Source organism: Herpailurus yagouaroundi, unplaced genomic scaffold, assembly GCF_014898765.1.
Source record: "Herpailurus yagouaroundi ecotype Mexico unplaced genomic scaffold, PumYag 199, whole genome shotgun sequence".
Classification (NCBI taxonomy): Eukaryota; Metazoa; Chordata; class Mammalia; order Carnivora; family Felidae; genus Herpailurus; species Herpailurus yagouaroundi.
In genome coordinates, this window is record NW_024412430.1 from 12,222,956 (window position 1) to 12,238,719 (window position 15,764).

The window sequence follows — 15,764 nt, forward strand, 5'->3', positions numbered from 1 at the left end:
CTGAGCTTTAATTCTCACGGGAGAATCATAACGCTTCTCCCAATTTTCCTGATTTCTCAGCTGATTTTTCTCAGAATCCAGAATTTGGGAGTCCATATACATGTCCCAAGAAACGCCAGATGGGAATCCCCATGTGGGAACCCTTTCCCTTTGTTCCTTTCAGAAACAATGATCAACACACACAGAGCTCTCCTCCTCATCTCCACATTTCCCCTGCTCGCTGACGGTTCAGGGGCCCAGCTCAAAATTTCCCCTCCTCTGGGAATAGCCCCAGGACTGTGAAATGGGCTCTCAGTGGTTACGAACTTACTACAGAATTCTGCATTCCTGGCCCAGGAAAGGATGTCTGGCCCAGCTGGATTCTCTGTCTCTGGAATTTGAATATTGGAATCCAGACATAGAGAGACTGGGAGTCACTGTGGCTTGGCCATGTTGATAACATGCAAGGGTGGGATTACACTCATAGCTACCTGTCCTTCGTGTCCCAGGAGCTGGCCTAAACCTCCCCTTTTCTAGTTGCAGGATAGATACTTAAGATGCATCAACATCCTTCATTAAACCCTCCCATGGGGGGCGCCTGGGTGGCGCAGTCGGTTAAGCGTCCGACTTCAGCCAGGTCACGATCTCGTGGTCCGTGAGTTCGAGCCCCGCGTCGGGCTCTGGGCTGGTGGCTCGGAGCCTGGAGCCTGTTTCCGATTCTGTGTCTCCCTCTCTCTCTGCCCCTCCCCCGTTCATGCTCTGTCTCTCTCTGTCCCCCAAAAAATAAACGTTGAAAACAAACAAAAAAAAAAATCAAAAAAAAAAAATCCTCCCATGGATGGGGTGCCTGGGTGGCTCAGTCGGTTGGGCATCCGACTTCGGCTCAGGTCATGACCTCGCAGTCCGTGAGTTTGAGCCCCGCATCAGGCTCTGTGCTCAGAGCCTGCAGCCTGTTTCAGATTCTGTGTCTCCCTCTCTCTCTGCCCCTCCCCCGTTCATGCTCTGTCTCTCTCTGTCTCAAAAATAAATAAACGTAAAAAAAAATTTTTTTTTTTAATAAAAGTAAAAAAATAAATCCTCCCATGGTTTAAGCAAGCCAGAACTAGTTTCTCTTGTTTTGAATCAAAAGACCCCTAGCTAATATATTATTATGCCCCGGTCCAGTTCCTTTCATTTTCCAGGAACAGGAGGAAAAATGCCTTACTGGCTTAAAAAAGAAAGAGACAACACAGGATGCCATTTATGTAGATTTCGAAACACAAAGGAGTAGTCTGTACAGTTTATAACATGCACCTAGGTAGTACATGCACAGACCCTGAACAGCATGTGCATCTACATCAAGATCATGGCTGCCGTGGGGGGCAGGGAAACGTGGGCCAAGAGGAGGCACAGGTGGGGACTTGAGCAGCTATGGAAAAGCTTGATTTCCAAGGGACAGTCAAGACCCAGTTTGCCGGAGGCCATTGAGTTTACATTTGTCTACCCCGGTCTGATCTTCAATTCTCTCTCACAACAACCCCAGTGTGGATGCGAAGTTCCATGGCCACCCCTCAAGAACATTTTTTTTTTTTGATGTTTATTTATTTTTGAGACAGAGATCTCGTGGGCGGGGTTGGAACAGAGAGAGAGGGAGACACAGAAACCGAAGCAGGCTCCAGGCTCAGAGCTGTCAGCACAGTGCCCGACGCGGGGCTCGAACTCACGAACCGCGAGATCATGACCTGAGCCGAAGTTGGACGCTCAACCGGCTGAGCCACCCAGGTGCCCCCCACTTGAGAACATTTTAAATAATTATAGAAGAAGACTTCTACTTTCCCTTTTGTTTGAAGTACTGTATAACAAAAACACTTTTAAAGTTACTCCCATATACATAAGATTGCTACCAAACCATGAATCCCTCAAGAGTATCTTCCTCACCCAGTACTCCTCGAGGATTAAGTCATTAAATTCTAGGAAGCCCTCATCAGCGGCTTACACTAAGTAAGAGAGCCACCAGCAAGGTGCCATTTTTCTTTATTTTAAGCAAATTCCTGGTAACTTATTTAGGGATGTTTTAATATTTTGCACATTCACGTGGTTCAAAATGCCGAAAGTCAAGAAAGGTATACGATGAGGAGTTTTCCATCTCTGCCCCGGCTTATACTCCCTAGAGGCAAACAACTGTTTCCAGATTTTTTAATATCCCTAAAAATATGCTATATGCATGAGAACAAAGACATTGTGTGTGTGTTGCCCCGTTTGAAGCTCACAGAAACTCCTTCAAAGCCTCTTGGAAAAGATACCATTATCACTCGTATTTCACAGGATGAAATTGAGGTTTGGAGAGAGACTCCGTGGCTTGCTCAAGGTCACACAGCTAGTAAACAGCGAAACTCGGATTCAATTCTAACCCCGACGTGTACTGTCCCAAATACTGGGAAAAGTGGAAGAGGAATTAATCTACTAAATTGAGGGCATATTTGAGGATCTGAAGCAGCAGGCATTCCCACCTCAGGCTCGCTTGGAAAGTTAAGTTGCCCAAGACTGTCTCCACTTGTCATACGAAATTCCAGCATTTCAGACTTTTACTTAGGATCTCAGCATGGTCTGCTCTCATCCTAGAGCAGGCACCGCCGGGCAGTTAATTCTCCCACGTGGGAATCTAAAGGGTTCGAGTTAACCGGGATCACCCGTGTTAACACCTGCCAGCCTGCACCCTGAGTCCCGGGCCGTCCTGCCTCACCCCCACCCCCCCACCCCCCACCGCCCGTGCGTCAAGCCCTCGATATGGCAAAGCCTTTAACGCAGCCACATCCAAGAAAGTCCCTGGTATCCGTAGGCAAGAAAAGCCATACGTGAACTCAGAAACAATGAGCCAAATTGTGTTTTTTGTCTAAAAAGGCTGTTAAGAGCTTCATTCAGGTTATATCAGAGCCAATCCACGGAACCAACAGGAAGCGGGTCCCAACAGAAATTACAAACGGAGGGAAAAAAGAAGCCAGGCCTTAGGGTGGAGAGCGCGGGTGATTGTGTCAATATGGCCTAAAATATTTGCTTCTGAGATAAATATTTGCCTGATAATTTGGGTGCTGTTTGTACAACCAGGAAAAGCAGTCAGCAGTTAGAAAAGAAAAAAAATATATCTATATATATATATATATTGCTGTGTGAGTCTCAGCACTGAGTTATCTGTAATTGGGAGGGAAGGCAACATTTTCAGGCAGAGTGAAGGCCTTTGTCTTGGCTGCTTATTGTAAAACCAACAGCTTCCAAGTAAAAAGTGCTGAAGTCCACGGCTAAACCATCTTTCCCATGGAGGGATTTGGCTGCACAAAGCCCACCATTGACAACCCTTTCTGCTAAAAGCCTGCCTCCCTGATGAAGAGTGTCCGGAAACAAAAGGCACAGAACGAACGAGGAGGCTTTTCCTGCTAAAAAAAAAAAAAAAAAAAATCCAGGTATGGATTTTATGATCCAGGTATGTTATGCAGGGGATGCTGGTCCACACTCGTCATCCATCCTGATACTCAGGCCACAGAACCTTGACGGATGGCTGTGGAGGAAAACAAGTTTATCCGTCACGTCCACCACTGGGCTCACTCCTCCAGAGAAAAGAAACAATACTAACAAGTCCAATGTCTTGTTTTTATTTCATATTCTTGTGAAACAAGCACTAGAGAATGCAAAGTTTAAAACCGTGACACACGTTCTCTAAGAGAAAGCTACTTAGAGATCCAACGTTTACACAGCATAACCCTCCCGGACCAGGATCATGAACCTCAGCAGTCTGTCCTGCAGTCCCTCCCGGGAAGAGGGAGAAGGTAAATGGGACCTGCCAGGGGTCAGTAACTTAGGGAAGGAGCCCCTGAGAGAAAAGGAAGTAAATCTATTTGCTGATTATAAAAGTAATACGCACAGGGGGCGCCTGGGTGGCTCAGTTGGTTAAGCGTTCAGTTCTTGGTTTCAGCTCAGGTCATGATCTCACAGTTTGTGAGTCTGAGCCCTGAGTCAGGCTCTGCTCAGAGCCTGCTGGGGATTCTCTCACTTTTGTTCTCCCTCTCTCTCTGCTCCTCCCCTGCTCTTGAGCGTACTCACTCGCGCTCTCTCTCTCAAAATAAATAAATAAACTTTGGGGCTCAGTCAGTTAAGCTTTGGCTCAGGTCATGATCTCACAGTTCGTGAGTTTGAGCCCTGCACCAGGCTCTGTGCTGACAGCTCAGAGCTGGAAGCCTGCTTTGGATTCTGCATCTCCTTCTCCCTCTGCCCCTCCTCCCACTTGCGCGCTCTCTCTCTCTCTCTCTCTCTCTCTCTCAAAAATAAATAAATATCTTAAAAAATTTTTTAAGTAAATAAACCTTAAAAAAGTAATACACAGTTACATGCAGCTATGCTAAAATATGTACATACAGAGGCACCTGGGTGGCGTGGAGCGTCCGACTTCGGCCCGGGTCATGATCTCACGGTCGGTGGGTTCGAGCCCCGCATCGGGCTCTGGGCTGTCAGTTCAGAGCTTGCAGCCTCCTCCGGATTCTGTGTCTCCCTCTCTCTCTGCCCTTCCCCCACTCATGCTCTGTCTCTATCAAAAAATGAATAAACATAAAAAAAAAATTTTTAATAAAATATGTACATACATACAAAAATTTTTCTAAAGTATGGCTTTTACACAGCTAACCAGCCCATAATGATCTTTCCAGCTAATCATCAAGGCAAGTCTTCTTTTCTCCTTCTCTTGCACCTTTCTGGGCTCCCTCCCCCCCCCCTTTTTTTTTTCATTTTTACTTGTTTTATATATAAATGATAATCGACTTTCTGCAATTCCCTCATTTCTCCTATACTAGCTATTTACACGCTGGCTGCCACGGCCACTGGGCAATCCTCAAGACCCTCAGCTCCCCTCTCGGGTTTAAACAGACAGGCATGTGCAGAAGGCATCACTATATACATCATCTACACTGCCTTCACCTTTTATCACATCTATGAGAAAACCCAGGATTGCAAACTAGAAGGAGTCTGAGCTGCGTCCACGTAGTCTCAGGAGGAAGGAAATCAGTTGATTTGAGCAGTGAAAAGGAACAGTCCTTCGATACCAGATCAGCCTCAGAAGGTACCGACTGCAAGTGCACACGAGGAAAATGGTCCAACAGCACCACTCACAGTAAAGAGCCGTTAAGTGCAGCGGAGTCCGTCCCTGTCAGCAAAGAAAAGCCAGCTGGGAACCAGGCTCATCCAAGACTGACCTCTCCGCCCTCCCCCTCCCGGAGCCCCAGCCCCACCCACCACACCGTCTCTGCAGGAAGACTGTGCTGGTGACAGGAAGCCAGTGCAATTAGTCTGTCATCACTTGAAGGGAACGCACAGATGCCAGCAAATCCTGGGGAGGAAATGTTAATTATCAAGTTTTGCGGAACAAGGAATGACTCCTAATTGAGACAACTGATTTTCATCAGGAGGCTCGTGGTGCCTGGAAAGACAGACCCGGGAACCCTGCATTCCATCGGGTGTATATAAATAAAGTGTTTCTTCCTTTCTAATCAAGGCTCTCCCCAACACCCAAACAAATCCAGACCTTAGGAACTGCCTCTTCCAACTTGTAACTGACTAGCATGCAGGGTTTCCAGGTCAAAAAGAAATACACTTTCCCCTCAGGGATCATGCACACATTCACCCAGTCTGCTTCTTTTCCACGTGGAGGAACAAAGCCATCAGACTTGCATCCTCCCTTTGGCTCCTTCTGGGTTAAAGGAAGATAAATCTTAGACCTCTGTCTCCAGATGTAGGCTACAGGCGAGGGAGGCTTGGCGAGGGAGGTTAGCCTGGAAAAGTCCTCCCCATGCCTCTGTGTTACAGCAAAGCCAGAGAGGAGAGGTGTAAGCAAATATGGCTGCACTTCAATTCCCCAAACCCTACAATGTAAAAATGGAGAATTTGTCTTTGTCCATTCCTATACGTGCATTGGTGAAGGAAGTCACTCTTTGAATTAGCTACATTATTTAAATTCATCAGACACAGCCTCCACCTGCACTTTGCCTAGACAGACCCAATTCAGGGCACATTTTCAACGGCTTTAACATGCTCAAATTGAAGAGAAGAATCGGCATTATGAATAAGTTCAAATAAAGTCTTGTTTGGTCTCATTTCTTTTAATTAAAAAAAATTTTTAATGCTTATTTCTTTTTGAGAGAGAGAGACAGAGACAGAGACAGAGAGTGAGTGGGGAAGGGGCAGAAAGAGAGAGGGAGACACAGAATCGGAAGCAGGCTCCAGGCTCTGAGCTGTCAGCACAGAGCCCGACATGGGGCTCCAACTCAGAAACTGTGAGATCATGACCTGAGCCAAAGTCGGACGCTTAACCGACTGAGTCACCCAGGCACCTCGATCTCATTTTTATTTTTAACACACCCATTCCACCAGGTGCTATAGTCAGGTAAGATCCTAAACCTTGCCCACATATATTATTACAAAATGCCATTCTTAGAATTCAGTGTCTAACGAGACTTTTAATAAGCTCTTCCCCCCGTGTGCCCTTCCTCCCACCCCTTATATTCTCCATTAGACAACCCCCCCTCAAATTTAATATCACAGATACTAAGATGTCATATCTAAAGAGCATCTGGCGACTGCCCGGTCCTCTAATTTCCTGGGTGAGGACGCTGAAGCCCAGACGGAGTTAAGTCATTTGTTCCGAAAGTCTTAAATAAATAAAACAGGAAATGGCCACGTAATAATTCCCACCCATGTTCAGGGGCAGAGGCCGAGGGCCATAAGGTATGGTTGAATTACGGTTCATTCCTGCCTCTTCCTCTAGGAATCTTAGAAATTCTTGTTTTGAGTCAGAGTCAGTGCTTTTCTGTTTCAGGTTTATTGAGCATCTGTCCCTCAGGGAGAGTCACAAAGCATCCTTATAACTTAACTACACAAAGACCATTTACTGAGTTCAAGAAATTGGCCCATGTATGGGAGCCTGGCTCCTCTCCCTATGTCTGGTAAATGTGGCCAATGCACTAGAAGCGGCCAGAATTGAGACTTTTGACTTTCCCTGATTCTGATTTGTGCATGAACGAAATATTGTGTTGGGACAGCTTTCCTCGCTGTTAGTGAGCAAGACCTTTTTTTTTTTCATATTTTATAATGAAATGTTAAATTCAAAAGTACATATTGGTTTATTTCACGACCTCTTATCCGCCTATAGTTTCCTTGTGGACCATGAATGATTAATTTCTGTCTCTCTCCCCAGTGACCACAAGAGTATCCAGTGCAGAGCAAACACTCAATAAATATTTTTTGAACACTGAGCCTATCACCCCCAAGTGCAACATGAGTGTTGCAGAATCCATACCCCATAAATGGTCTAACACGTAATCTCATTTCACCCACCAATATCAAGGGTTCTCTGTCTCTCTCTCTTTTAGCCTTCTTTACTCTTTCTGTATCTGCTTTCTCAGCATTTTCCCAAACTTGAGTCATTCCGTACCTTCAATAATTTTGCTGTCAATGACCCCTACTATTATCTACTTAAATGGTCTCAATTTCTAAGTGCAGAGACGTGTCTTTTAAAAGGTAGCTTTATTGCTACTATACAACGAAGGCCAGGATCATTTGCTCTAGGTACTCATAATAACGAGTTAAAATGTTGAAGGTTTATCCACACTCTCTCTAAATGCATGGGGTACAGGCACTCACTTTGGGAAACAACTCTGCGTTACTCATTCAGTGTTCTCAACATCCCTCTGAGGTAGGTAAGAACCTACCCAGAGAACCAAGTGGCAGTCCAAGCAAGATGGCGGCCAGATAAAGGCAAACCATGACTGGGAAGCCAGGTACAGGAGTGCTGACAATATCAACTCCATCTTTTTATTAAGGTTATTTATTTTCAGGGAGAGAGAGAGAGAAAGAGTGCAGACACTCATGAGCATGAGCGGAGGAGGTGCAGAGAGAGAGAGAGAGAGGGAGACGGGGAATCCCAATCAGGCTCCTAGCTGCCAGCACAGAGCCTGACGTGAGACTCGATCCCACAAACTGTGAGATCACGACCTGAGCCGAAATCAAGAGTCAGACGCTTAACCAACTGAGCCACCCAGCACCCCATACCAACCCCATCTTTGGCCCTCCGTCTTGGTCATGTCCTTTCTTGGGGCTATTTGTTCTGGGCCGCTTGGGGATTAAGGTACATACCTTAGAAATACCCACCAAGGCCGGGATGGGGGGTGGGAAGTCTTCCTTTGGCCCTCCATAAATTTGTTAAAAATAACACAGCCTTGCCTCTTCCTGACACAGAGATGGTGCCACAGATCACAATTAGGTGCACGTAAACCCTGTGCACCCACTACCCTTCCCTTCTGCAGGTCTCCTTGTCCTATAAAATCTGTGGACCAAGGTCCAGTCTTTGTGGAGAACAGTGGTATAGCTCTGGGTTGTCACCGGCCCCACCCTCCCTCTGAGTAAGTTATCCAGAACAAAACCCTGTGTGTGCCCTATGGAGTCGCCTGCTTTGTCCTCTGGTCTCAAAGTGCCATCTCAGTGGGAAGACTGTCCTCCCTCCTCCACCTTCAAACACCGGATCTACTAACTCTCAGTTAATGCCCTTTCCTCTGCTCCCTAGATCCTTGTTTCTCCAAGCGTGGATGACAATCTAGAAGCATCCGGTATACCCTGGAAGCTTATAAAAAACGCACAAGCTTGGGCCCCACCCCAGGCCTACTCAATCAGAACTTGCATTTTATCACGATCTTAGCTGATCCAAGTGAGCGTTAAGGGTTGAGAAGCCCTGAGAGGTGTAGACCAATAGTTCTCTAATTCAGCAGCACACTCGAACCATCTGGGGAAACTTAAAAAATACTGATATCTGGGGGCGCCTGGGTGGCGCAGTCGGTTAAGCGTCCGACTTCAGCCAGGTCACGATCTCGCGGTCCGCGAGTTCGAGCCCCGCGTCGGGCTCTGGCCTGATGGCTCAGAGCCTGGAGCCTGTTTCCGATTCTGTGTCTCCCTCTCTCTCTGCCCCTCCCCCGTTCATGGTCTGTCTCTCTCTGTCCCAAAAATAAATAAACGTTGAAAAAAAAAATTAAAAAAAAAAAAAAAATACTGATATCTGGACCCTACCTCCTAGAGATTCTGGTGTAAGTGCCTACGGTCTGGCCCAGGAGTTTTTAAAAACTCCTCAGCTTACAAGAAAGCTGGCGGGTTACAACAAGGAAAGCCCGTACACGCAAGTTTACAAAACAGGGGTCTAGATCGGTGGTTCTAGAACTCTGACTGCCTCAGAACCAGTTGGGACGGCTTGCTAAACCACAGATGGTCCGGGGCCTACCCCAGAATTTGTGGCTCAAGAGGTCCTTGTGGGGCCTGAGAATTTGCACTTCTAACAAGTTCCATATTGGTACTGCCGGTCCAAGGACCACATTTCGGGAATCCCTGGGAGCAAGAGGGTCCACAGGAGATCAAAGCTCAAACTCACTCGAAGAACTTTCCTGGGCCAATATACATGCTGTGGTTTCTATCTTAAGGATAGAAAAATAAAAAAACTGAGTTCCAAAATATTTAAGGTGTTTCACCTGTGAAATATCTCCATGTAAAAAATGCCATGAGGTAGTTCCCACCTCGCTTGCTTTCATCCTCACAAAATAACTTTTCCACCAGAACGAGGTCTCAACAGAAGTGGTAAAAATCTCCCGAGCAGCCCCCGAAAAAGCAGGAGGCGGCCCAGGGTTCTCGCCCAGGCGGAGGAGGAAGCCAATCCTGCTTGTGTGACGAGCGCCCCCTGGAGTTCCGCTGCACGCGGTGCCCTGCTTCTGACGTTTGGCCGAAACCAAAGTTCCTTGGTTTCTCCTCTGGAAGCCGTCCCAAAGCGCTCTGAGGAATCCCTCGAACCCGTTGCCACTAGGACAGCACGTCTGCTTGAAATTTCTTCACCTTTGCATCAGACTGACTCTCCAGCCACAACGAGAAGACCACCGGCTACAAGAGTTGTCTTTTTTACAATCACAGTTTAAAAAAATAATAAAATAAAACCAGAGCGAATCCACAGCACGTTATCATTATCGGTCTGTGCAAAGCCCCTCTCACGTTTTATTCTCCTTTTATTTCTGATCCCCACACCCCTCCCCCGCTTCCTCGTAGGCAACCTCTCTCACACATTACATAGATGTCCTTAAATGATGTGTCTCTGTAGAAATAGGTAGGGTGGGGCGCCTGGGTGGCTCAGTCGGTTAAGCCACCGACTTCGGCTCAGGTCATGATCTCGCGGTTCATGAGTTCGACCCCGCTGGGGCTCTGGGCTGACGGCTCAGAGCCTGGAGCCTGCTTCAGTTTCTGTGCCTCCCTCTCTCTCTGCCCCTCCCCTGCTCATGCTCTGTCTCTGTCCCAAAAATAAATAAACATTAAAAGAAATTTTTTAAATCCCTTTTCTTAAAAAAATAGGTAGGGCTATCGCACGTGCATGTGTGGCTTTAAATTAAATAACAGCACCCTATCATAAGTCTTTTTTTTTTTCTTATCCTTGCACTCCCCATCGTGTTTTTAAGCCCTACTGATGTTGCTTTATGTTCACCTAAGATGCACGACCACACTATGCTTATGGAGACGTCGTCTTCACGCATCTGTTTCTCGCGCTGAAATCAGCATGCTTTTGAGTCAGAGCATTTGGGACGAAGCAAGGCTGTTTGTTGGAGTTAATCTGACACCAGATGCATTTATCCCTCTTTTAGGACTGTAACTAATTCCTTTCCGCCCCATGTGGCCGAGCTCACTAGCTGGCATCACAGGTGTCTTCCTTAAAAAGAAAAAGAGTTTGTCCTTTGGTTTCCTGACCATACCTCACTCCTACCCCCTTTTTTCAGCCCTTTTACATGGAGTTTGCAACAAAAAGCACAGAGAAGGACGACTCCAATAGAAACGTCTGTCATCTCTGATTTATCCTTGCTTGAACAAGATCATTCCAGCCTATGGACAAGTATTTTTTTTTTTAATAAATAACAAAAGTTACCCTAATCTTGGATTACAGATTACAGATCAAAACAAACAAACAAACAAAAACAGAAACAAAAACAAATTGCTTATCAGAAAATGTCCTGTCCCAGCTCCTCTCAACTCCTTTTGCAGATGTGAGTACTAAGTCCAAAACCAAATTCTCTCTCCCAAGAGGGAAACTCCCACCAACGCCGATGAGGAGGGAATTTGGCTCAAACAGTAGCCCTTAATTATTAAAATGTATAATTTCCACATGTACAGGAGCGATAAAAAGGATGCTTCTTGGGGCCTCTTTCCAGCCCAATCTTTCAAAACATGTGAAATCCTATTTATCAACCGTACCCCCGTAAAGTGATAAACGTAAGATACCAGGATTTAAAAGGTAAGCAGTGTTTTTCTCAAGATTCTGGAGTGAGCCCTTCATGAATGTGCAGCAATAAAATATTAAAAATGACTACCCTGTGTTAACTAACGTGTTTCTAATGTTTCAGGCACCGTACTCAGCATTACCCAGTGCATTTTCCCATTAATCCTCATAAACCTACGACAAATTCTTTCTGATCCCTGTTTCAAAGATAAAAGACAGGAAGAATCAGGGATGAAGGCAAAAGAAAACTTTAACCCCATTATGCAAGATGAGCTCATTCCCCCAAACCGAACAAGACTCACTTCTCCCTCCTGAAGACACAGTCCTGAACTTGCCTCTCCCTCCATGGGCTCCCTCTCCTCTCGGACTCCCGCCAACACCCGGAGATCTCTGTCTGCGCCCCCCCACCCTGTGTGGTCTCCTCCCTCCTCCCCTCAACCCCTGGCAGTCAGGTGTTCTGCACCAATGAGAGCCACCAGCTCAAACTCTGAAATTCCTCGAGCCTTCCTTTAAATCTTGGCTTCTCTGGGGCCACATGCTCTCAGTCTCTTCCGTCTCTTGTCTCGTCTTCCCCGGCTGTGCCGCCAGGGCCTCTGCCTTCACTGTCCTTATACAACCAGGTACGACACAGCTCCTGCCTCAGTTTCTTTCCTTAGTTCCAAATGGTGTCCCATGAGCCTCCTGGCCCCAGTCTGGATCCCCCAGGGGTCCCCAGTTCCTGCCCACTAGTGGTCATCACAGGGGCCCGCCTGGTCCTCAAACTCTGTCCTGTACACGGATTCGCAACGGTGGCCATTTGTCACCCGTGTGACCCTGGGCCTCGGTTTCCCCCTGTATGAAACCAGAAGCATGAACCAGGTTTCTCGCTCGTGCCCCTTCCGGGTGTGCCATTCTTGCATTATTCCTCCTGACCAGCAGAACAAACTAAAACTCTTTAACCTGGCATTCAGTGACAGCCCCCTACCCCCTACCCCTACCCCAGCCCACAGGCTTCTCTCTGCCTCCTCACCCCCTGTAACACTCTCCAGGCCTCTCAGCCCTTCCCTGACCCAGACCCGGAGGCGCTAGTCTGCCCAGAATGCCCTTCCTTTACCTGCCAACATCTGCCTGCTGGAGCTCCGGGTGGGCTCCAAAAATCTTCAGTCCCGGTTAGAAAGCTTTCCCCTCGTTCTGCAACTGAGCGCCCCATCGAGCCGCTTGTGACGGTCTATAGGGCAGCAGGCCCCCGCCCCGTGAGCGTGTGCGCACCCAGGCCACCCTCCTGGGACGCACCGAAGGCAGATTAGTCTCCAGACCTGCAGCCAGACAACTGAGGTCTGTATCGTGTGTACTTTCTGTTTCCTGAATATTATGATGTTTTGACCTCATCAAAAGCCATGCTAACTAAGGAGAGCGCCTAGGCCTGTCCTAGGTCCTACCAATTCTTAGTGATAGCAAAGGGCCCAACCTTTGGAATGCAAACTAACCAGCCCAGAGCCGTCCTTCCTTGAAGTGGCTCTTACACCCCAGGAAACAATATTCCTCTGCCTTAATCGTCCCAGGGCCAAGTACCAGACACCTGGGGACCAGTCTAGAGCCCAACAGCCCCCCCAAATTATTCAAATTAGCCAGGCCCAAACTGCTTACTGTGCCCTGCCTTGCCCGTCCACCAGAAATCCCAGTAAAGGCTGGGCCCTAGTGACACCTGGGTGGCTCAGTCGGTTAAGTGTCTGACTCTTGATTTCGGCTCAGGTCATGATCATGGTTTATGGGTTCGAGCCCCATGTGAGGCTCTGCACTTGACAATACGCTGCCTGGTTGGGATTCTCTCTCTCTCCTTTGCACAAATAAACAAACATTAAAAACAAAAAAGATATGCCCTACATTCTCCCCTTGCTCCTGTCTTCTGCCCCCAGATGACCCTGCTGGTTGTCCCATGATTCTGTGCGGCATGCAGTGAGTGACCCCCCCTCCTCTCTAAGACCTGTAAGTATAAGCTTCTTCCTATCAATTCTCCTCATTTCTCCTATGGCCACACTGACTTCACCATACCGTCCCCAACGTGCACATTCTCAGAACAGGGCTCCACTTTGAACCCCATTGCTTACAAACTACGCAACCTTTGGCTACTTAATGGGCCCGAGGCTCAGTAGATTAGAGTTAACAATAGTCCTGGCCCCAAAGGGTTATCGTAAAGATTGAATGAAATGATATATGCAAGTATATACATTATATATCTTAGTGAAAGTTATGTTCGAATTATATTTAAAGGTTTAGATAGTAGCTGATACATGATAAATAAGTGTGAGTTATTAAGACTGTTATTTTTAGGGGCGCCTGGGTGGCTCAGTCGGTTCAGCATCCGACTCTTGATTTCAGCTCAGGTCAGGATCTCGTGGTTCATGAGTTCAAGCCCCATGTCAGCACCGAGCCTGCTTAAGATCCTCTGTCTGCTCCTCCCCCACTCTCTCTCAAAAATAGATAAAAAACATTTTTTTAAAAAAGACTGCTATTTCTATTACCGGATTTATTTTTCTATCCTTGGAGCGCAGCAACCTGGCTGAAAACAAGGCGTAATGTGACAGTTCTACAAAGGACTGGAAGCCGACCTGGTCCTCTTTTTGAATGAATGCAAAGGTAGTTCCAGATTGTCTATCTGAAAATTAACTTCAGGGTCCGCAGTGTGGTGGGGGCAGGCAGGTCTTGGAAAGTGAATCTGCATGAGATTTAAAAACAAACCGACATTCAGTAACAGGAAATGCGGCAGGTGGAACCCAGGGGAGATGGTGGGGGAGGGGGCTCAGGAAGATCAGAGGAAGTTGAATCCCTGTACCATTGTTGGCAAACAAGGGCAAAGCTCAATAAACAGTAAGAGTCGCATGGCCTTGAACTTCACAGATGGTCCAACCGATTATACACCAGTTGTCCCAAAGAACTGCCCTCTTGTCCCTCAGGCCCGCCTCCACCCTTTCCCCATGCCAGGGAGTAAAACCTGGGCACTTCCTGCCACTCTGCATCATAAGGTCAGGAGGGTCATTTGTTGGAACCTAACCCCCAACGAAATGGCATTAGGAAGCGGGGCTTTGGGGAGCTCATGAGGGCCGAGCCATCATGCACGGGATTAGTGTTCTTACAGGAGACCCCCGAGAGCTCCCTCCGCCATATGAAGCGGCGAGAAGAGGATGGTCTATGAACCAGCATGAGAACACTCACCAGACATTGAATCCACCTTGATCTTGGAATTCCCAGCCACCAGAACTGTGAGAAATACACATCTGATAAGCTACACCACCTACTGTGTTTCAGCGGCTCAAACCGACTAAGGCAGGAGGCAAGCACAAACCCCAGAGAGCAGGTGATTTTGTGTTGGGAGTTCACCAGCTGAGAGCAGGGTCATGGGGGGGGGGAGGTGGAGACCTAACAGGAAAGTCCCTCAGATGAAAGCTATGGTATTTTACATTGCTATGGATCCTTTTTCTAGCCCTGCCTATTTGTTCACTTCTCCTACCAACTTTGCTGGGACACCTGCATCCTGCCACGTCTATGACGGTCTGATCTTTCTTCCCCACACCCTTAGCGTAACTTCCTTCCATTCCTGGCAAAGCCGTGTTTCTTGCATCTACTTCGCCAGTAATTAGACCATGGTTCTTTTCTCATCTAGGCGAGACTCAAGGGTCTTACCCCACCCCGTGCTCTCAGCAGCTCCTACCAACTGTCAGAGACGACCTTCACAATGAATCCAGTTTGCCAGCCCTCAACTAGAAGATTTTTTTAGATTTCTTTCAGCTTTAACATCCTTTGATTCAAACCTAAGCAAGGCCCTTTGGCCACAGGGAGATACACGTCACTGCAAATCAACCAGTCGGATGCCCCAGAAAATCATACCGCTGGGAGTCAAGGAGACCAGCTCGCTCCCTAGCACAGGGCTTCTGGGGCAGAGGCAGCCAACTAGCCAACCTGCTTTAATTCTACCAAACAGTTTTCACCAAAAACGAATCCACTGAGAGCTTTTTCAGAGTCCTCCAAAGGCTGCTAGAGTTGATCCTTGGAGTAAGCTGGGTGTGGTGGTTCCCCTCAAACCCCATCTCCCTGAAGCTTGGACTCCACTCACATACACACCAGCCTCAAGACTTAAAACCAGCCTGGCCTGGCTTTGAGCCTTGAACTCACTCCATACCTGCTGGCCATGCACAGGAGTCGCTGAGGTGCTCGATGTGGTGATGGTATCTGGATCCTGAACTCTGTGGCCTCACTCTCCTCAGGCATCTGTCCTTGATCTGTCCCTGACCTCATTCTCTGTGTCCTGTTCAAGCCCCATTGACTCTAAGTGATGTGGACACTCCCCTTTCCTAACAAGGTGCACTCACCTCTCAGAACATGTCATGTTTTGGCCAATCCAGCCTAGTCCAAACATTCCTGAAGTCAGCAACACAATCCCATGAAGGCCCGACTGGCATTTCTGCCGAGAGAGAGAGAGAGAGAGAGAGAGAGAGAGAGA

General features: G+C 47.5%; 1 long non-coding RNA gene across 2 annotated transcripts in view; it reads right to left on the bottom strand.

Annotated features, from left to right (window-relative positions):
• LOC121013567 (uncharacterized) overlaps positions 1-15,764 on the bottom strand; it is a 33,683-nt gene that overhangs the window by 1,719 nt on the left and 16,200 nt on the right. For both annotated transcript variants that reach the window (XR_005782777.1, XR_005782776.1), the window contains one exon: positions 15,634-15,725. This is a non-coding gene — a long non-coding RNA (uncharacterized LOC121013567). The remainder of the gene's footprint in view (positions 1-15,633; positions 15,726-15,764) is intronic.